Below are 23,462 nucleotides of genomic sequence, written 5' to 3'. Positions count from 1 at the left end.
CAGCATAGCACTGGGTTACCTCAAACTCTACTGCCATCCTCCTGTGATCAGGACTTAAAAAAAGAAGCATCCTAATTTTATTTGTCATGTATGCACGTGAAATTTGACCTCTGCATTTGACTTATCATGGGGGTGGTCAAGCAAACACATATTGTTTGTGACATGCACGACAGCAGGGGGCTACTTAAGTGTTCAAGAAACATCTTATTACTTCCGTCTTTTTCTAAATGACACCACAGCCATGTACCCAAAGGTTGTGCTAGGTGGATATGTTTCTTGAAAGAGGTCTAGATACTTACAAACTGCAGTACTTGTTTGATACAAAAACATGTTGCGGAGTAAGAAGGTTTCATTTGGAGTTTGCCAGGGTGTCAAGAGATCCAGATACTTCAGTTTCCTCCTAAATCCCAGCCAAAAAGTTTAATTCCCTTAAAGGACAACCGACACCATTTTTTGTTTCCTAACTGACATCAGACAAACGTGTCTAAAACACCCAAAACATGCGGGCTGATATTTTTAGTCAAATGCAAAACACCCATAAAAATGAGTTAAAGTGTCCCAAAACTGCTTCAAAATGACCCCGGAAATTGTGAGTTTCAGAAGTTCCCGCCCCCTTGTTCCTGACGTCACGCCAGGATGTCTTTGCCTTGCTCTAGAACAGGCATGGGCAAACTACGGCCCGCGGGCCACATACGGCCCGTTAGGCTTTTCAATCCGGCCCGCCGAACTTGCCCAAATTATAGTACAAACAGTGTCTAAAACTCATGACAAAAAGCTAGCGAACAACAGGGCAGATAACTGAAAAGTTGCCTGCCCCATTTTTCCCAACTTGAAGCAAAATGAGACCAATCCCAATAAGAAACATTGTCACAAAGTATAAAGTTTGTTTTTTTAAATCAAGAATGCACCAACTTCAAATGCTACCTTGCTTAATTTACATCAAATGCGCATGGCTGTAAATTTTCCTACAGTAGTCGATTGTCATTGTGGTGCACAATGCAACGTTTGCATTGATTCCTACGAGCCATTAAGCCCCTTTCATAAGTCTCATTACAGTCACGGTTTAATGTAAATTTACGTTTTGTAGCGTCACATATGTTGTTAGCTTCTTTTGAATCTTTCGTCTGGGCTGAGGTTCTGTGCATCTATTTTGGAAAATGACATGCAATTGCACGACTTTGTAACGCTTGCGAAAGTCCGGAAGAAAGAAGCAGGCTTCTGATTGGCTGCCGAGCCGAGTATGCAAATTTCAACTGCAGGTAGTCTATGTTTGTGTGCTCGGCGACGGTAGACGTGTATTGTTTGCGCGTGACGGCGAGATCGTCAGTGAGGAGTTTGTTGAGCGCGCGGTCAGGACAAACCACCTATGATTTGGCGGAATTTAACACAAGTAGGTATTATTGAGCTTGAATATTTCGTTGTGTAATAATATGTTTTGAATGTTGAAAGTGATTCCATTTTTCAATAAATGTTGATTTCTTTGCCCCTTCGATGGAAACTTATTAAAAACAGACGCAATCTTGATAAATCACGGTGCATATGTTATTTTAATCTATTTCCATTTCCTCCTCCAAGTATCTGCGAAATAGTCTGTAAATGCCATATCTTGCATATTCCTTGAGACAAATGTATTAACTGATCAGGGATATTTTTCACATTTGAAAGACAGTTAATAAATTGGGTTGTAGTGTTTTTACTGTGCTATGAGGTTTGTACATACTACATTTAAAGGACAACCGGCACCATTTTTTGTTTTTGTTTCCCACTGACATCAGAAAAACGTTTTATAGCATCTAAAATACCCAAATCAGGCAGGCTGATATTTTTAGTTAAATGAAAAACACCAATAAAAATGACTTCAAAATGAATCCGGAAATGGTCAGTTTCAGAAGGTCCCACCCCTCTGTTCGTGACGTCACGCCAAGACGTCTTGCCTTGCTCGAGAATCAAAACAATGGCTTCAGATTCGGAGAAGATGTTTTCTTGTTCTTGTTCTTCTGAAGAGGAAAGCATAAATGTTTGCAATTGATTCTAGGAGTCCTCCCATATCAATTCGAGCCGTCAATGACAGCAATGTAGCACCCAGAAAAAGCAGAAGATTGCGCCCAAGCTCCGTTGGAAATGGGCTGATTTGTCAGCTGGGAATTTGTGTCAGCGAATATCAAATAGTAGTCTTGGTGCAACACACAACGATTCACCATCGCTTTATTTATGTGTTTTCCTTCTAATTTCGCCATCAACACCGATCAACACCAAGTTTTCAGACCAAACAAAGTACCCAAAATGCATTGTATGTCGCTTTCTCGGTCAGGGGCGGTCCAAACGTGACGTCACATGGGGATCGTCATCAACTCGAAAACAAGACTTCATATATTCAGCGCAAGTCTTAAAACGTAAACTATAGCTATATGTTGTGGAATCTTTGTAAAATACGCGCAGTCGAAGTCATTTGAAGTGATTTTATAAATTATGGACATAACTTGTTCGGAGTATTTCCGGCCCAAACACTCCCTCCAAATGCTCCTGGCCCGGCCCCTCTGTCAAATTTTAGAACCCAATGCGGCCCGCGAGTCAAAAAGTTTGCCCACCCCTGCTCTACAATCAAATCAATGGCTTCAGATTCGGAGAAGATGCTTTCTTGTTACTCATCCAGTTATGAATATCATTCAAATAGTTCTGAAGACGAAATCATAAATGTTTGCAATCGATTAAAGAAGTACTTGCGTGTCAATTCGAGCCGTCAGGCCTCCAATGTAGCGTCCCAGAAAATGCACAAGATGTCGCCCAAGCTCAGTTGGAAATGGGCTGATTTGTCTGCTGGGAATTTGTGTCAACTAGAATTAAATAGTAATCTTGGTGCAACACACAACGATTCACCATCGCGTTATTTATGTGTTTTCCTTCTAATTTTGCCATCAACACGGATCAACACGAAGTTTTCAGACCAAACAAAGTCAGGGGCGTTTCAGACGGGACATAGTGTCAGGCATTGTCATCAACTCTAAAACAAGACTTCCTGAATATTCAGCACAAGTCTTAAAAGGTAAAATATAGCTGTATGTGGTGGAATCTTTGTAAAATACGCTCAGTAGAAGTCATTTGTAGGGATTTTACAAATTATGGACACAACTTGTCCGGAGGCCTCGGTTGTCCTTTAAGACTAATTCAGTAGAAAGTAAAAGTGTGAATGTGTGGTATTCATTTGAATAGAAAGTCAAAGTCTTTCGGAAGTCAATCTTTCAAATCAATAAAACACTACAGACCGTGTTCCAATTCAGTCGAGATTCCAATCAAGAGTCTGATGTTTTCCTCGCTGTGTCTTTGATGACGTTCCAAATATTATGTGAATAATGTGCTCCATCGTCAGGTCCCAGTCGACCTTTCAAGCGTGTGGTGGAGATAATTCAGGCCCAATTGCTAAGATTCAATAAACAGTGAGGCATCCAGCCCCAGATGTCTGGTAAGTTATAAAACTCCCTCTTCTCCTTTATACCCCAAACCTTTTCTACACAGCTCCTTGCTCAAGATCCTGGCATTGCTCACAGCCATACTCAGCTTAACCCAATCAGCTCGGCTCAGAGCACTGCTTTTGCATACCGCATCCCAAAATGCATGTGGTCGCCAACAAACCATACTCTGCATCCACAGTCAATATGAGGTAGTCACAAGGCTCGCAAAGCGTAAAGGCTCTTCCATCCTCACTGTCTTTCATCCCAGTTGAGCAAAAATCACACAGGCATTTGACGAAGCACGTTTCATGTCTGAATGAGATTTGTCCTTTTTTGTGGTTTATCAACTGGTACCTTAAATAACTACAATAATAAATGATGGTATGCAATCAGACTTTGCTTTGGGCTGCCTGAGGACAGATGGATTTTTGAAGAAAAAAAGTCTCACTTCATGTTCTATGTTTTATTGTGGCATGGTGGAATTCTCCCCATTTTGTGGCGATTGAGTTATCATGGTTCCGTCTTGTGATGAAACAGAATAAGAACCCAGACAACATTAGAAACACAATGCTTTCTGTGAGTTGCTTAGATTGCTGCCATTGCCATTTCATATGTTTGCCTGGCTGACAGGTCCAAGCTTGAGTGTAATGCTTTTTAAATGAAGCATGGCCTGTGATGTATTATTAACATATGTCAAGAATCTCAATCCAATGTGTCCACGCTGGACATGAGGGTCTGTTATAACAGTAAGAAGACAAATGTCTTTCAAGCGCAGAAACATTGACCACATTGAATTTCCCAGTAGACTATCCTCCCCAAGCTTTGAGTTCGTGAAAACTAACTTGATACCTGAGAAGAGTGAAATATTTTTTTATCTTTTTGTATTTGTTTGTGTATACATACACAGTATTGTGAGTATACATTGTGTACATAGTGCTTTTTGGTTCCATTATAAAACACGCGAAAAATACTCCATATATCAATTTTCTGATTTGCTTCTTGTGCTAACCAGCCTGCTTAAAGGCCACCCATCTACTAAGCATGTATAGCTAAAAATCTCAACGCCACATTGTAATCTTAAATTTAAATTGCATCATCGTGTATGCAATAAAATACATCCTAATCTACAAAGCTAACAAAACTGTTAATATAAAATACAAACGCCCAACACATGACACAGCAAAAGCCCAACACATTACACAAACACAACAGTCATGGAATCCGAACCACTTTTCTCTCATTTGCTTTGTTGTTTAACGCAGTTTGAGATGAAAGAGGAGTCAAAGTGTCCTTTCACCACTGTATCACAGAATCAAAATGAGCATATTTTGGCCACAAGCTAAGTTTCAAAGTAAACAAAAAGCTATAACATCCACTGAGAAGAAAAAAAAGGAGAAGAAAAAAAGAGAGTGGCTCACTTCTCCTGTCTCGTGTAAATCCATTTCATTTCCAAGTGGCAACTCTCAGTTTCAAATACGCATCTGCACTCCGTGTCACGTTCCGAACGAGGCAGAGAGCAACCGACTCGTCGGAACGAAATTTAATGTTTGGATCCCCAAGCAGGCGACAGAGACAGAGGTCCGATAATCTTTAATAAGAGACAACACAAAGCGCTGGTCCCAAAAGGAGGACCAGGGGAATAATCACAAATAAAGAACACCAAAAAACTCGGAGGAGGGGGGCAATGGGGAACCCGACCCACGTACGACGCCAATCGAGAAAAGCAACTCGCACACGGTGGTGCAGAAAAGTTCACAATCCGGAAAGATAACACTACTTGAGGGACGTGGGGGGTGAACCTCGGGCCGGGTTAAACACGAGCACCGAAGATATCGAAAGTCCAGGGTACTGGATGACTCTGGAGAGCAATAAAAGAACAAGCACAACAGGAGCACCATAAATCAGCCATCACGGACCACTGCAAAAGAGAAAATCACATCATGGACTGGGAGAAGGCCAGAGTCATCAACACCGAAGAAAACAAACATCAGCGCTGGATCAGGGAGGCCATTGAAATCCGGAAGCGAGGACCAAGGACCATCAACAGGGATGAGGGAGCTTACATGCTCTCTACTACCTGGAGCAGTATCCTGGAGGGACGAGCGGACAGCGGGGAGCCTGGCTTGCCTGTCAGATCAGACAGGTAGGTCACACCCTCAGAGCAACACCAGCTGAAAATGGTGTGTCACAACAACATCCGTGACACTCTGACAAAGGCGGAAGTATACGCCGAAACATGTCAGGTATTTGAACACCTACAATACACTGTCTGTAAATAAAGAATCTGCTTTAAATTAAAACTAAAAACATATTCTCGCTTTTTCGCTGTTCATTTCCTGTTTCTGCGACAGTTGGCGCAAAGCGCAATTTTGATTGGATGATACTGACCTATGCCGTTGATATCGAAACAGGTAAACGCCCCCTTTTAAATAAGCCTGACGAGTTAAAAAAATGAAGAGTAACGTACACTTCAGGTTAAAGGATTCCCCTTTGTGGAGAGAAAACGTTCTGCCATGATTCTAATTTGCAATGAAACAATACCATGAATGAAACAGTTGAATATCAGTGGCACTTTGAGAAGCCCCATGCTAACGTTAGCATCAATATACTTCTGTGAGAGACAGCAGAAAGCAAGCGTGCAAGCTAAGGAGCAGTGTACAGGCGAGCTAGCAGTAGCTTCGCCTATGGACTGTAAGTTGACTTTCATTCTGATTGTTTGGCTTTTTTTACCAATAATGAGGAACGGAAAATGATTCATATTAATGGTGAGTATTATCACAAAGTTTTTTTTTTAATCATATATTCTGACAGTTGGTTGAAATCACGTGCGTGCCTATGTGTGTGTGTGTGTGTGGCTCTCACTGAAAAACATTTCTAAATATTTTACTTTTATGGCTCTCTCAGTCAAGAAGGTTCCCGACCCCTGACCTAGAATAAAATGCATAGTAAAAGGGCCCTATCAAAATATATTTGACCAGATAAAAGAAAGAATACATCAAAACAATGGCAGATATCTTCAAAATTTGTTCATTTAAATACCAAGTCAATTGACAAGATTGTGTCAGTGCTAAGATATGTGTACCTGTGCAAACCTTGCATGGTAATCATTTACACCATGTTGTACGTCACTTCTCATCAGCTTTCCATTTGAAAAATACAAGCAGTGAAACATGATGTGTCATGCAAGTCTGTGTTTCTGGAGAATTAACATGGTAAGTGAATCACAACAACAAGGCAACAAGATAGATATTTGGAGACCAACCCAAAAGCATCTAAGTAAATGCATTTATTTGTCGGTTGTACTGATGCATGTTCTCTCCACTTTTGACTGTGTTACTGCACTTACCAATTGCCTTAATGGATGAGTGTTGTTGTGATGGAAGTAAGATGGCAAGCTAATAGGAGCTTTGGAAGACGTTTCTACAATGAAAAACAGTTTAAAAAACCTTAAAATCAGACTTGTGGTTGTTACAAAGTCTGTAGGTAAAATACTCAAAACACAGTCAATGGAATAACTTAAAACAATAGAAATGAATTTAAAAAATACATTTATGCAATATTATCAACATGCGATACAAGACATTCCTTCGCCTTGGTATTTTGTATACAGGAGGTCAAGAGTTTTTCCCTCTTGTTACATAGTCTAGATGTTCTTTGAATTTGCTTATGTATTAGAGAGATGTACAAGAAACATCTTTAGTGTCTAATGTCAGGTCGCCAGAATCTCGAAAATTTAATAATGTACTACAGTGTCTGAAACTCATGACAAAAAGTTAGCGGACACCAGACCAGGGCAGACAACTCTTTATTTATTATTCCGATTTCGAAATCTTCGTTCAAACGTTTGCTTTATTGAAATCCGGAAGCGAGGACCAAGGACCATCAACAGGGATGAGGGAGCTTACATGCTCTCTACTACCTGGAGCAGTATCCTGGAGGGACGAGCGGACAGCGGGGAGCCTGGCTTGCCTGTCAGATCAGACAGGTAGGTCACACCCTCAGAGCAACACCAGCTGAAAATGGTGTGTCACAACAACATCCGTGACACTCTGACAAAGGCGGAAGTATACGCCGAAACATGTCAGGTATTTGAACACCTACAATACACTGTCTGTAAATAAAGAATCTGCTTTAAATTAAAACTAAAAACATATTCTCGCTTTTTCGCTGTTCATTTCCTGTTTCTGCGACAGTTGGCGCAAAGCGCAATTTTGATTGGATGATACTGACCTATGCCGTTGATATCGAAACAGGTAAACGCCCCCTTTTAAATAAGCCTGACGAGTTAAAAAAATGAAGAGTAACGTACACTTCAGGTTAAAGGATTCCCCTTTGTGGAGAGAAAACGTTCTGCCATGATTCTAATTTGCAATGAAACAATACCATGAATGAAACAGTTGAATATCAGTGGCACTTTGAGAAGCCCCATGCTAACGTTAGCATCAATATACTTCTGTGAGAGACAGCAGAAAGCAAGCGTGCAAGCTAAGGAGCAGTGTACAGGCGAGCTAGCAGTAGCTTCGCCTATGGACTGTAAGTTGACTTTCATTCTGATTGTTTGGCTTTTTTTACCAATAATGAGGAACGGAAAATGATTCATATTAATGGTGAGTATTATCACAAAGTTTTTTTTTTAATCATATATTCTGACAGTTGGTTGAAATCACGTGCGTGCCTATGTGTGTGTGTGTGTGTGGCTCTCACTGAAAAACATTTCTAAATATTTTACTTTTATGGCTCTCTCAGTCAAGAAGGTTCCCGACCCCTGACCTAGAATAAAATGCATAGTAAAAGGGCCCTATCAAAATATATTTGACCAGATAAAAGAAAGAATACATCAAAACAATGGCAGATATCTTCAAAATTTGTTCATTTAAATACCAAGTCAATTGACAAGATTGTGTCAGTGCTAAGATATGTGTACCTGTGCAAACCTTGCATGGTAATCATTTACACCATGTTGTACGTCACTTCTCATCAGCTTTCCATTTGAAAAATACAAGCAGTGAAACATGATGTGTCATGCAAGTCTGTGTTTCTGGAGAATTAACATGGTAAGTGAATCACAACAACAAGGCAACAAGATAGATATTTGGAGACCAACCCAAAAGCATCTAAGTAAATGCATTTATTTGTCGGTTGTACTGATGCATGTTCTCTCCACTTTTGACTGTGTTACTGCACTTACCAATTGCCTTAATGGATGAGTGTTGTTGTGATGGAAGTAAGATGGCAAGCTAATAGGAGCTTTGGAAGACGTTTCTACAATGAAAAACAGTTTAAAAAACCTTAAAATCAGACTTGTGGTTGTTACAAAGTCTGTAGGTAAAATACTCAAAACACAGTCAATGGAATAACTTAAAACAATAGAAATGAATTTAAAAAATACATTTATGCAATATTATCAACATGCGATACAAGACATTCCTTCGCCTTGGTATTTTGTATACAGGAGGTCAAGAGTTTTTCCCTCTTGTTACATAGTCTAGATGTTCTTTGAATTTGCTTATGTATTAGAGAGATGTACAAGAAACATCTTTAGTGTCTAATGTCAGGTCGCCAGAATCTCGAAAATTTAATAATGTACTACAGTGTCTGAAACTCATGACAAAAAGTTAGCGGACACCAGGGCAGACAACTCTTTATTTATTATTCCGATTTCGAAATCTTCGTTCAAACGTTTGCTTTATTGAAATAGGCAAATATTAGATTTGAAGAAAAAAACTTTTATTTTATTTTATTTATTTTTTTCAGAAAAGTTGTCCGCCACCTGGGCGGAGACATTTTGTAAGTTGTACGCACAACGTAAAAGTTGCACGCCCAGGGCATCTGGGCGGACAACCTTTTTTTTTTTACTCACTGGGGACAACTTTGAATGCAATAAGATTTCCAAACAAGCGGCAACTAAAAGTGGTGTCAATCAAAGCCTAGTAATTCACAAATGTGTGTCTTATTTATTCTTTTCTCACTTTCCAGAAATTAGTCAAAATAACCAGCGGTGCAATAAATGATCCACATCTAAATGTACCAATTACAGAGGTGGCTGTATAGCCAAATGGGTTGTGCGGTTGTTCTGTGGGCCACTGTCATGAGTTGTCTTCCACTGTGCCAATTAGCTCTCCATCGCAGCAGAAGAAAATAAGACTCTGATGCAACCAATTTGACATGCATTTCTCACCAAGGTTTACAACATCCAATATCTGCTCTCTATGGACAAGTGTCTTCACTCATTTTTTAGAGTGCTTTCAATCAGTGACCTAGTAATTGAACTGCACTTCATTACTAATCATTTCTCAAATCTCTATTCACTCTTCTTGTATTTTGAGGATGTTACAATTTTGGGAGGGGGTTTACCAACGTGGACGTCTCACAAATGTATATAGGAACAAATATATATTTGATAAAACATTTTATTACAGAAGGTGCAAGACTGACAAAGGACAAATTTGGTTGCTGGTACTCAGAATTAGAAAGAATCAAAATGAACAAGAATCAGAAGGCAGGGAGAATATAGCTTGAATCACCTGTCGGAAAAATACAATGAAATCCATGGGGAAATACAAATGCAATGCAATGCAATACAATACAATACAATACAATACAATACATATAATAATAATAATACATTTAATATCTAAGCGCCTTTCAAAACTTTCAGTGTCACTTTACAGCTTAAAATGTAATGTATTATTATTATTATTATTATTATTATTATTATTATTATTATTATTATTACAGTCACAGAAGTTTTTCTGTGGATGAGCAACGGCAGCCACACGCGCCAGCGTTCACTCAACCCGGAAGTAACTCAAACAGATAGAAAGATAGCTGTCTAGCTAATAGATTGCTAACAGATAGCTATTACATTGCTAGCTAGATAGCTAGCCAGCCGGCTAGACAGCTAGTAGATAGCCAGTCCGTGGGCCAAAAGAGCATCATCATCACCATCATCGTTGATTGCAACTAATACTTGCGCAAAGTATCTGGCTGGCTATCTATTTGCGATCTGGCTAGCTATTTGGATAGCTATCTAGTAGCTATCTAATGGATATTGATTTATATCGCGCTTTAAGAACAGCTGAAGCTGCAACAAAGCACTTAACATGGACAGGCATTCATATACAGGAAATAAAGAAACCCTCCAGCATAGGGCTAAATTAATACCAACTAGCATTGAAGGTAGAGAAAAGGAGTCTAAACATATCAGGAGCGCACTCACTAACTGTGGGTACCCTCAGTGGTCATTTAACAAATGTCAGAAAGAAAGAATAGGGAATGAAACCAATAATTCTCAAGATACAAAAAGGAGAGGAGTAGCAGTACTTTTCATTGCAGGAGTTTCAGAAAAATTACAAAGAGTCCTTTGGCAACATAAAATTTCAACTTATTTCAAACCTATAAACACGTTAAGGCCAAAATTAGTGCATCCAAAAGATAGGGTACCAAATGAAAAACAAAGTAATGTAGTTTATTCCATACATTGTAAGAATGAAAATTGTAAAGAGCAGTACATTGAGGAGACTCAACAAATGCTCAAAGAAAGACTTTATCAACATCGCAGGGATAATACAAGTGGGCCTCAATCGGCAGTACATTTGCACCTAATCAGAATCAGAATCAGAATCAGAATACCTTTATTCGTCCCGCAATGGGGAAATTTGCAGTCCACAGCAGCAATTGAAGAGGGATGGGGTTGGGGTGGGAGTGAAAGGATAGAAAACAAGATATTCAAGCATAACAAAATAAAAATGTCAACTGTATACTGTGCAAATGTAGATGTGCAAAAACCGTTCTATAAACAAGACTGTACATAGTGCAGAATCAAGAGATGCATTAAGATATATTGCAACAACCCATATTTACAAGTGTCCAGTTTTTTTTTTTTTTTTTTTTTTTTTCACATGTGATCATTGGGAATTGTGAAGCCTGACAGCAGTCGGTAGGAACGAGCGGCGGTACCTCTCCTTCTTGCAGCGCGGGTGTAATAGTCTCTGGCTAAAGGAGCTACCCAGAGCTGTCAGGATGGGCAGGAGGGGGTGGGAGGGGCTGTCCGTCATAGCTTTTAGTTTAGCTAGCGTCCGTCTGTTGCCCACCTCCTCAAGAGAGTCCAGCGAGCAGCCCACGACAGAACTAGCTAAAAGCTAGCAACCACTCATTTGACGACAATGAGGTTAAAATCTTAGCAAAAGAACATAGATGGTTTGAAAGGGGGGTAAAAGAAGCGATTCTTATAAAACAACAAAATCCTTCTTTAAACCGGTCTGGTGGGGTGAGGTTCAATTTGGATCGTTCATACAATAGCCTGCTTAGGCAAAACAGGTTAGGCAACATTCGTTATGCTGATGAGGTGATACCGGTGGGAGTGGGGGAAATAGGCCAGTCGTTAGTCAGGAATGTAGGAACAATCAGTGGGGTAACAGGGAGGGGTCCTCTGCTCCCCCCAACCTGAGAGTAGTGACCTATCATAGCTGTGTCCGGCGCCGCCATGCCTGGACATTAGGGATATATAAATAGGGCCGATACGACCAGTCAGACTTTAGTTCGCTGACGAAGCCTCTTGGATAGGAGGCGAAACGTCCGAAACCTTCAAAATTGTACAGATGACGGCTGAAGAAACCTTCTCATCGATGGACCACTCCTGTACGACTGAGAGCTTACACAGACGTACAGGAAATAAAGCACTCCCAAAGTTAGTAGAAAGCACCAGGGACTGAAACAAGATCAAGTCGGAATCATGCCGAGTCGAATGCCAAGGAGTATAAGTACATTTTTAGATGGGTTTTAAAGATGCGCAGTGAGGGAGCTAGCCGAATGGCAGCAAAAAAACATTCTCATTTTTTAAGAAACAATTGAATATGTCTGCAAAGTGTAACAACAATTCGTTGCAGCAAACTGTTGTTATTATTTGAATGTAATGGATAATGGAAATTATATCAGAGCTGTTGAGGCACATTGGAAATCTTCAAAGCAAAAAATAACAAGTAGAAACTAGTAAGAAATATTGTGCAAGTCTGTTCTCTTTGTTTTCTGTGTGATACCGTACAATATCGAAATAGCACAGGATTGGTTGTGCAGTAACGAAAGAAAATATAAAATGTTTGTTTGTTTTATCCCACGATCCTAATGAGGATTAAGCGGTCTGAAAAATGGATGGGTGTTTGTTTTATGTATGAATATTTTTTTTTAATTAAAATCATTGACATATTAGAAAAATACATTTTTGTGAAATACTGTTTTTTCATTTGCAATTTTAAAATATCATGCTCCAATTAATGTATTTTGGTTTATTTCAATCACTTTTGTGTGCCCATCCATTTTAGAATGTGGCCCCCCTTTCAGACACAAGGGTGGCAACTCGCCACCTTTTTTAATTTCCTGATACAAGGGCTAGGAGAAAGGCGACCCACCTACAGAAACAATAAATTCATAAATTAAGATTTATATTCATGCGCTTCAAAATGAGCAAAATGTAATGTCATGAATTATTCACAATTAAGTTGATGATTTTGACAGTTCTACGTAACACGTCATGGAAAATACTTCTTTTGAATATGGTCCAAATTTCGTCATTTACAGTATTTCCTTTTTTTAAGTGAAAAAAATTGACCAGCCAGACCATTCTGATGATGTGCTTCATCCGAGAGCATCTTATAATAATAATAATACATTACATTTTAAGCGCCTTTCAAAGCTCTCAAGGACACTTTACAGTCACGGACAAACATAGGTACTATAATAAATAAAATATAATCACAAATAGAATGCAATAAATGAAATACAATTATAAATAGAAACAAGAGAGAGAGAGCGACACAGAAAATGCAATTTTAAATAGGTGGGTTTTGAGATGGAACTTGAAGGTGGGAACACAATCGATGTTACAAATGTTGGGAGGAAGTAAGTTCCAAAGTTTGGGGGCAGAGCAGTTGAAGGCTCTGTCACCCATCGTGCTGAGACGGGCAGTGGTGGGGCACACAGAGGTGGAGGGAGGAATAGGATCTAAGGGAACGAGAGGGAATAGAAATTCGAAGAAGGTCAGATAGGTATGGAGGGGCTCGGTTATGTATACCTTTAAATGTATAAAGAAGAATTTTAAAGTTGATTCTATATTTGACCGGGAGCCAGTAGAGCTCTTGGAGGACAGGGGTGATGTGGTGAAAGGATGAGGTTCTGGTGATGATCCGTGCTGAAGAATTCTGGAGGAGTTGAAGTTTGTGGAGAAGTTTCTGAGGGACACCAAAGAGAAGTGAATTGCAATAGTCAATCCGGGAGGTGACAAGACTATAAACGAGGATAACAGTGGTGTGAGGAGTGAGAGACGGGCGAAGACGATTGACTCTGAAATTAAATCCTGGTTTACCCATAACTGCCTCAAATTTAACAGTGAAAAACTGAAATTTGAGAATATTTTATGCCTTCTTAAGGATGTGTCAGAGATATGACAGTCAGACACCGTGGACAGAGACTCGGAACCAGAAAGATTGTCCCCACTGCCGGCAGGAGACGCAGTCATCAAATGACATACGTCTGAATTCTGCGCCCCTCTGCCAAGCTTTTTATTGAGAGTATATGTAAATTAAAATGATTAAAGTCCATGAACTGCTGAATTTGTAATCTGGCGCTTGTGCAGGATGTTTAAGCCGTAAATAACTTTGGTGAAAAAGTCGTATCCCAATCCCTAAATTCTGGCAGCCCGGTCTCGGTGAGGCTCCGGCTGCCACCCACCATGAGGATCCACCCCGTTTTCCATGTTTCCCTCCTCAAGCCAGTGGAAACCTGCTCCTTAGCCCCCACCCCCACCCCCCCCCACCCCCCCCCCGGATGTTGGCCGACGGACCGGTCTACACCGTGCGGGAGATAATGGACTCCAGGCGCATGGGCAGAGGAGTGCAGTACCTGGTCGACTGGGAGGGCTATGGACCGGAGGAACGACAGTGGGTCCCACGTGCCTGGATCCTCGACCCATCTCTCATCCGGGCGTTCCATGCGGCTCACCCCTCCAAACCTGGTGGGCCGCCAAGAGGCGTCCGTTGAGGGGGGGGCACTGTCACATCTCGTCGCCGTCCTGGGCGCGCCCCGCCCCTCCTGTCACCTCCTCCGCTGCTCCCGGGAGACGGCCCCTCCCATCATCACGCACCTGGGTCCCCACAGCTGATTGTCATTCCCTTGATTGTGCCTTCTGACTATATCTACCGATCGCGCCATTCTGGCGCCGTCGGAGTATTCTGAAAGCCACCCTGGACTTCCGTGCCGTCAGATCAGCTGTCACCGATCTCCCTCACTCACCTCATCCTGCTGTCCTTTTTTTATGCGTGCCTCAGTAAAGACTTTTGTATACGAGTATCTGTCTCGCCGTGTATTTCGGATCCACACTCCCCGCTTTCCTTTCGTCACTCGAGCCCAGCCCTCGAGCCTCAAGTGACGCAACAGCCAGGTGGGAAGGCAGTTGTGCATCTCAAAAAGCAGGCAGGGGAGCAGCAGGTTATATTTGAGAAAACTGTATTAAAATAAAGTCAAGAGGAACAAAATCTAAAACGTTAGTCATTCAAACAGAAAAATACAAAGTATCAAATAAAGACCAAAAGTAAACGTCTGCCAAGATGAAACAAACACATGCACAGCATACAATGCATACACTGCATACAATGACCCAACGCCGAATGGTTGCGCCGGGAGTCCTTTTGACTGCCACTGGTGAGGACGACCAGCACCTGTGCAGGTGCAGGCGGTGCCGACAGCGCCAACCAGATCATGACATCACCATGACGAGTAATGATCCGTTGCTCGCTTTAAAATCATCAATAAACGGTGAACTTGCAGGTTGCCGCATGATGATATCAGAGTGAATTTGCCGTGCAACACACGCACCTTTAATAGCTTCTCTGTTGCAAAGGATAGTAGCAATGGTGGACTTAGCATATCCGTACTGGGCCGCTAAATCAGACAAACGCACACCTCGTTCGTGTTTTTCAATGATCTTCTTCTTCACCACTGTAATTTTGTTTTGTGTCTTCTTCGGCTGAACACGAGCCTGTGGTGGGGTCTTTTTCGGTCCAATAACAGCAAAATTATCTTCGAGAAAATCCTTGGAGACGATCGATGTGTGCACTCAAGAGAAAGGGGGTCTGGAAAGGTAGGCCAGCTGGGGCGCTTTTCGGTCGTGTGCGTTGGTGTTCTTCCGCAGAAGATTACTCCGCCAGTCGTGGTGGGGCGACGCTCCCTGTGTATCAAGAAAAGTAGTGCATAATCCAACGTTTAATTTTCATAAATTTAACGTTCATAATCCGAAAATTTCATAACGCAAGGTGTTTCTTAACCGAGGCCCCACTGTACCGTATGGCAGGTTTATAAAAACACTCCAAACTCCCTTGCCTTGCTCTATAATCAAAACAATGGCTTCAAATTTGGAGAAGATGATTTCTTGTTACTCATCCAGTCATGAATATGATTCAAATAGTTCTGAAGAGGAAAGCATAAATGTTTGCAATCGATTAAAGAAGTTCTTGCGTGTCAATTCGAGCCGTCAGTGTCATTGTGAGTGTCAATTTTTCTCTGTCCCTGCAATTCAGTTTGGTTGAGAGTGTACCCTGTTCTGCTACGACAAGACAGCTGGCAAAGTTTCCAACTCTACTGTGACACTCGGATAATAGATACTGTATATCAATGGTTCTATTTCATTATATCCCACACTATTTTATTCTAACCAATGTACTTGTATTGCACATTGATTGTGTCCCCAGACAGAAAAATAGTTAGCATCCAGCATAGCACTGGGTTACCTCAAACTCTACTGCCATCCTCCTGTGATCAGGACTTAAAAAAAGAAGCATCCTAATTTTATTTGTCATGTATGCACGTGAAATTTGACCTCTGCATTTGACTTATCATGGGGGTGGTCAAGCAAACACATATTGTTTGTGACATGCACGACAGCAGGGGGCTACTTAAGTGTTCAAGAAACATCTTATTACTTCCGTCTTTTTCTAAATGACACCACAGCCATGTACCCAAAGGTTGTGCTAGGTGGATATGTTTCTTGAAAGAGGTCTAGATACTTACAAACTGCAGTACTTGTTTGATACAAAAACATGTTGCGGAGTAAGAAGGTTTCATTTGGAGTTTGCCAGGGTGTCAAGAGATCCAGATACTTCAGTTTCCTCCTAAATCCCAGCCAAAAAGTTTAATTCCCTTAAAGGACAACCGACACCATTTTTTGTTTCCTAACTGACATCAGACAAACGTGTCTAAAACACCCAAAACATGCGGGCTGATATTTTTAGTCAAATGCAAAACACCCATAAAAATGAGTTAAAGTGTCCCAAAACTGCTTCAAAATGACCCCGGAAATTGTGAGTTTCAGAAGTTCCCGCCCCCTTGTTCCTGACGTCACGCCAGGATGTCTTTGCCTTGCTCTAGAACAGGCATGGGCAAACTACGGCCCGCGGGCCACATACGGCCCGTTAGGCTTTTCAATCCGGCCCGCCGAACTTGCCCAAATTATAGTACAAACAGTGTCTAAAACTCATGACAAAAAGCTAGCGAACAACAGGGCAGATAACTGAAAAGTTGCCTGCCCCATTTTTTCCCAACTTGAAGCAAAATGAGACCAATCCCAATAAGAAACATTGTCACAAAGTATAAAGTTTGTTTTTTTAAATCAAGAATGCACCAACTTCAAATGCTACCTTGCTTAATTTACATCAAATGCGCATGGCTGTAAATTTTCCTACAGTAGTCGATTGTCATTGTGGTGCACAATGCAACGTTTGCATTGATTCCTACGAGCCATTAAGCCCCTTTCATAAGTCTCATTACAGTCACGGTTTAATGTAAATTTACGTTTTGTAGCGTCACATATGTTGTTAGCTTCTTTTGAATCTTTCGTCTGGGCTGAGGTTCTGTGCATCTATTTTGGAAAATGACATGCAATTGCACGACTTTGTAACGCTTGCGAAAGTCCGGAAGAAAGAAGCAGGCTTCTGATTGGCTGCCGAGCCGAGTATGCAAATTTCAACTGCAGGTAGTCTATGTTTGTGTGCTCGGCGACGGTAGACGTGTATTGTTTGCGCGTGACGGCGAGATCGTCAGTGAGGAGTTTGTTGAGCGCGCGGTCAGGACAAACCACCTATGATTTGGCGGAATTTAACACAAGTAGGTATTATTGAGCTTGAATATTTCGTTGTGTAATAATATGTTTTGAATGTTGAAAGTGATTCCATTTTTCAATAAATGTTGATTTCTTTGCCCCTTCGATGGAAACTTATTAAAAACAGACGCAATCTTGATAAATCACGGTGCATATGTTATTTTAATCTATTTCCATTTCCTCCTCCAAGTATCTGCGAAATAGTCTGTAAATGCCATATCTTGCATATTCCTTGAGACAAATGTATTAACTGATCAGGGATATTTTTCACATTTGAAAGACAGTTAATAAATTGGGTTGTAGTGTTTTTACTGTGCTATGAGGTTTGTACATACTACATTTAAAGGACAACCGGCACCATTTTTTGTTTTTGTTTCCCACTGACATCAGAAAAACGTTTTATAGCATCTAAAATACCCAAATCAGGCAGGCTGATATTTTTAGTTAAATGAAAAACACCAATAAAAATGACTTCAAAATGAATCCGGAAATGGTCAGTTTCAGAAGGTCCCACCCCTCTGTTCGTGACGTCACGCCAAGACGTCTTGCCTTGCTCGAGAATCAAAACAATGGCTTCAGATTCGGAGAAGATGTTTTCTTGTTCTTGTTCTTCTGAAGAGGAAAGCATAAATGTTTGCAATTGATTCTAGGAGTCCTCCCATATCAATTCGAGCCGTCAATGACAGCAATGTAGCACCCAGAAAAAGCAGAAGATTGCGCCCAAGCTCCGTTGGAAATGGGCTGATTTGTCAGCTGGGAATTTGTGTCAGCGAATATCAAATAGTAGTCTTGGTGCAACACACAACGATTCACCATCGCTTTATTTATGTGTTTTCCTTCTAATTTCGCCATCAACACCGATCAACACCAAGTTTTCAGACCAAACAAAGTACCCAAAATGCATTGTATGTCGCTTTCTCGGTCAGGGGCGGTCCAAACGTGACGTCACATGGGGATCGTCATCAACTCGAAAACAAGACTTCATATATTCAGCGCAAGTCTTAAAACGTAAACTATAGCTATATGTTGTGGAATCTTTGTAAAATACGCGCAGTCGAAGTCATTTGAAGTGATTTTATAAATTATGGACATAACTTGTTCGGAGTATTTCCGGCCCAAACACTCCCTCCAAATGCTCCTGGCCCGGCCCCTCTGTCAAATTTTAGAACCCAATGCGGCCCGCGAGTCAAAAAGTTTGCCCACCCCTGCTCTACAATCAAATCAATGGCTTCAGATTCGGAGAAGATGCTTTCTTGTTACTCATCCAGTTATGAATATCATTCAAATAGTTCTGAAGACGAAATCATAAATGTTTGCAATCGATTAAAGAAGTACTTGCGTGTCAATTCGAGCCGTCAGGCCTCCAATGTAGCGTCCCAGAAAATGCACAAGATGTCGCCCAAGCTCAGTTGGAAATGGGCTGATTTGTCTGCTGGGAATTTGTGTCAACTAGAATTAAATAGTAATCTTGGTGCAACACACAACGATTCACCATCGCGTTATTTATGTGTTTTCCTTCTAATTTTGCCATCAACACGGATCAACACGAAGTTTTCAGACCAAACAAAGTCAGGGGCGTTTCAGACGGGACATAGTGTCAGGCATTGTCATCAACTCTAAAACAAGACTTCCTGAATATTCAGCACAAGTCTTAAAAGGTAAAATATAGCTGTATGTGGTGGAATCTTTGTAAAATACGCTCAGTAGAAGTCATTTGTAGGGATTTTACAAATTATGGACACAACTTGTCCGGAGGCCTCGGTTGTCCTTTAAGACTAATTCAGTAGAAAGTAAAAGTGTGAATGTGTGGTATTCATTTGAATAGAAAGTCAAAGTCTTTCGGAAGTCAATCTTTCAAATCAATAAAACACTACAGACCGTGTTCCAATTCAGTCGAGATTCCAATCAAGAGTCTGATGTTTTCCTCGCTGTGTCTTTGATGACGTTCCAAATATTATGTGAATAATGTGCTCCATCGTCAGGTCCCAGTCGACCTTTCAAGCGTGTGGTGGAGATAATTCAGGCCCAATTGCTAAGATTCAATAAACAGTGAGGCATCCAGCCCCAGATGTCTGGTAAGTTATAAAACTCCCTCTTCTCCTTTATACCCCAAACCTTTTCTACACAGCTCCTTGCTCAAGATCCTGGCATTGCTCACAGCCATACTCAGCTTAACCCAATCAGCTCGGCTCAGAGCACTGCTTTTGCATACCGCATCCCAAAATGCATGTGGTCGCCAACAAACCATACTCTGCATCCACAGTCAATATGAGGTAGTCACAAGGCTCGCAAAGCGTAAAGGCTCTTCCATCCTCACTGTCTTTCATCCCAGTTGAGCAAAAATCACACAGGCATTTGACGAAGCACGTTTCATGTCTGAATGAGATTTGTCCTTTTTTGTGGTTTATCAACTGGTACCTTAAATAACTACAATAATAAATGATGGTATGCAATCAGACTTTGCTTTGGGCTGCCTGAGGACAGATGGATTTTTGAAGAAAAAAAGTCTCACTTCATGTTCTATGTTTTATTGTGGCATGGTGGAATTCTCCCCATTTTGTGGCGATTGAGTTATCATGGTTCCGTCTTGTGATGAAACAGAATAAGAACCCAGACAACATTAGAAACACAATGCTTTCTGTGAGTTGCTTAGATTGCTGCCATTGCCATTTCATATGTTTGCCTGGCTGACAGGTCCAAGCTTGAGTGTAATGCTTTTTAAATGAAGCATGGCCTGTGATGTATTATTAACATATGTCAAGAATCTCAATCCAATGTGTCCACGCTGGACATGAGGGTCTGTTATAACAGTAAGAAGACAAATGTCTTTCAAGCGCAGAAACATTGACCACATTGAATTTCCCAGTAGACTATCCTCCCCAAGCTTTGAGTTCGTGAAAACTAACTTGATACCTGAGAAGAGTGAAATATTTTTTTATCTTTTTGTATTTGTTTGTGTATACATACACAGTATTGTGAGTATACATTGTGTACATAGTGCTTTTTGGTTCCATTATAAAACACGCGAAAAATACTCCATATATCAATTTTCTGATTTGCTTCTTGTGCTAACCAGCCTGCTTAAAGGCCACCCATCTACTAAGCATGTATAGCTAAAAATCTCAACGCCACATTGTAATCTTAAATTTAAATTGCATCATCGTGTATGCAATAAAATACATCCTAATCTACAAAGCTAACAAAACTGTTAATATAAAATACAAACGCCCAACACATGACACAGCAAAAGCCCAACACATTACACAAACACAACAGTCATGGAATCCGAACCACTTTTCTCTCATTTGCTTTGTTGTTTAACGCAGTTTGAGATGAAAGAGGAGTCAAAGTGTCCTTTCACCACTGTATCACAGAATCAAAATGAGCATATTTTGGCCACAAGCTAAGTTTCAAAGTAAACAAAAAGCTATAACATCCACTGAGAAGAAAAAAAAGGAGAAGAAAAAAAGAGAGTGGCTCACTTCTCCTGTCTCGTGTAAATCCATTTCATTTCCAAGTGGCAACTCTCAGTTTCAAATACGCATCTGCACTCCGTGTCACGTTCCGAACGAGGCAGAGAGCAACCGACTCGTCGGAACGAAATTTAATGTTTGGATCCCCAAGCAGGCGACAGAGACAGAGGTCCGATAATCTTTAATAAGAGACAACACAAAGCGCTGGTCCCAAAAGGAGGACCAGGGGAATAATCACAAATAAAGAACACCAAAAAACTCGGAGGAGGGGGGCAATGGGGAACCCGACCCACGTACGACGCCAATCGAGAAAAGCAACTCGCACACGGTGGTGCAGAAAAGTTCACAATCCGGAAAGATAACACTACTTGAGGGACGTGGGGGGTGAACCTCGGGCCGGGTTAAACACGAGCACCGAAGATATCGAAAGTCCAGGGTACTGGATGACTCTGGAGAGCAATAAAAGAACAAGCACAACAGGAGCACCATAAATCAGCCATCACGGACCACTGCAAAAGAGAAAATCACATCATGGACTGGGAGAAGGCCAGAGTCATCAACACCGAAGAAAACAAACATCAGCGCTGGATCAGGGAGGCCATTGAAATCCGGAAGCGAGGACCAAGGACCATCAACAGGGATGAGGGAGCTTACATGCTCTCTACTACCTGGAGCAGTATCCTGGAGGGACGAGCGGACAGCGGGGAGCCTGGCTTGCCTGTCAGATCAGACAGGTAGGTCACACCCTCAGAGCAACACCAGCTGAAAATGGTGTGTCACAACAACATCCGTGACACTCTGACAAAGGCGGAAGTATACGCCGAAACATGTCAGGTATTTGAACACCTACAATACACTGTCTGTAAATAAAGAATCTGCTTTAAATTAAAACTAAAAACATATTCTCGCTTTTTCGCTGTTCATTTCCTGTTTCTGCGACAGTTGGCGCAAAGCGCAATTTTGATTGGATGATACTGACCTATGCCGTTGATATCGAAACAGGTAAACGCCCCCTTTTAAATAAGCCTGACGAGTTAAAAAAATGAAGAGTAACGTACACTTCAGGTTAAAGGATTCCCCTTTGTGGAGAGAAAACGTTCTGCCATGATTCTAATTTGCAATGAAACAATACCATGAATGAAACAGTTGAATATCAGTGGCACTTTGAGAAGCCCCATGCTAACGTTAGCATCAATATACTTCTGTGAGAGACAGCAGAAAGCAAGCGTGCAAGCTAAGGAGCAGTGTACAGGCGAGCTAGCAGTAGCTTCGCCTATGGACTGTAAGTTGACTTTCATTCTGATTGTTTGGCTTTTTTTACCAATAATGAGGAACGGAAAATGATTCATATTAATGGTGAGTATTATCACAAAGTTTTTTTTTTAATCATATATTCTGACAGTTGGTTGAAATCACGTGCGTGCCTATGTGTGTGTGTGTGTGTGGCTCTCACTGAAAAACATTTCTAAATATTTTACTTTTATGGCTCTCTCAGTCAAGAAGGTTCCCGACCCCTGACCTAGAATAAAATGCATAGTAAAAGGGCCCTATCAAAATATATTTGACCAGATAAAAGAAAGAATACATCAAAACAATGGCAGATATCTTCAAAATTTGTTCATTTAAATACCAAGTCAATTGACAAGATTGTGTCAGTGCTAAGATATGTGTACCTGTGCAAACCTTGCATGGTAATCATTTACACCATGTTGTACGTCACTTCTCATCAGCTTTCCATTTGAAAAATACAAGCAGTGAAACATGATGTGTCATGCAAGTCTGTGTTTCTGGAGAATTAACATGGTAAGTGAATCACAACAACAAGGCAACAAGATAGATATTTGGAGACCAACCCAAAAGCATCTAAGTAAATGCATTTATTTGTCGGTTGTACTGATGCATGTTCTCTCCACTTTTGACTGTGTTACTGCACTTACCAATTGCCTTAATGGATGAGTGTTGTTGTGATGGAAGTAAGATGGCAAGCTAATAGGAGCTTTGGAAGACGTTTCTACAATGAAAAACAGTTTAAAAAACCTTAAAATCAGACTTGTGGTTGTTACAAAGTCTGTAGGTAAAATACTCAAAACACAGTCAATGGAATAACTTAAAACAATAGAAATGAATTTAAAAAATACATTTATGCAATATTATCAACATGCGATACAAGACATTCCTTCGCCTTGGTATTTTGTATACAGGAGGTCAAGAGTTTTTCCCTCTTGTTACATAGTCTAGATGTTCTTTGAATTTGCTTATGTATTAGAGAGATGTACAAGAAACATCTTTAGTGTCTAATGTCAGGTCGCCAGAATCTCGAAAATTTAATAATGTACTACAGTGTCTGAAACTCATGACAAAAAGTTAGCGGACACCAGGGCAGACAACTCTTTA

The sequence above is a fragment of the Hippocampus bargibanti genome, linkage group LG10, assembly GCF_051943395.1.
Source record: "Hippocampus bargibanti isolate YZ-2025 linkage group LG10, ASM5194339v1, whole genome shotgun sequence".
Lineage (NCBI taxonomy): Eukaryota > Metazoa > Chordata > Actinopteri > Syngnathiformes > Syngnathidae > Hippocampus > Hippocampus bargibanti.
Note: the sequence above shows the minus strand (reverse complement) of the source record.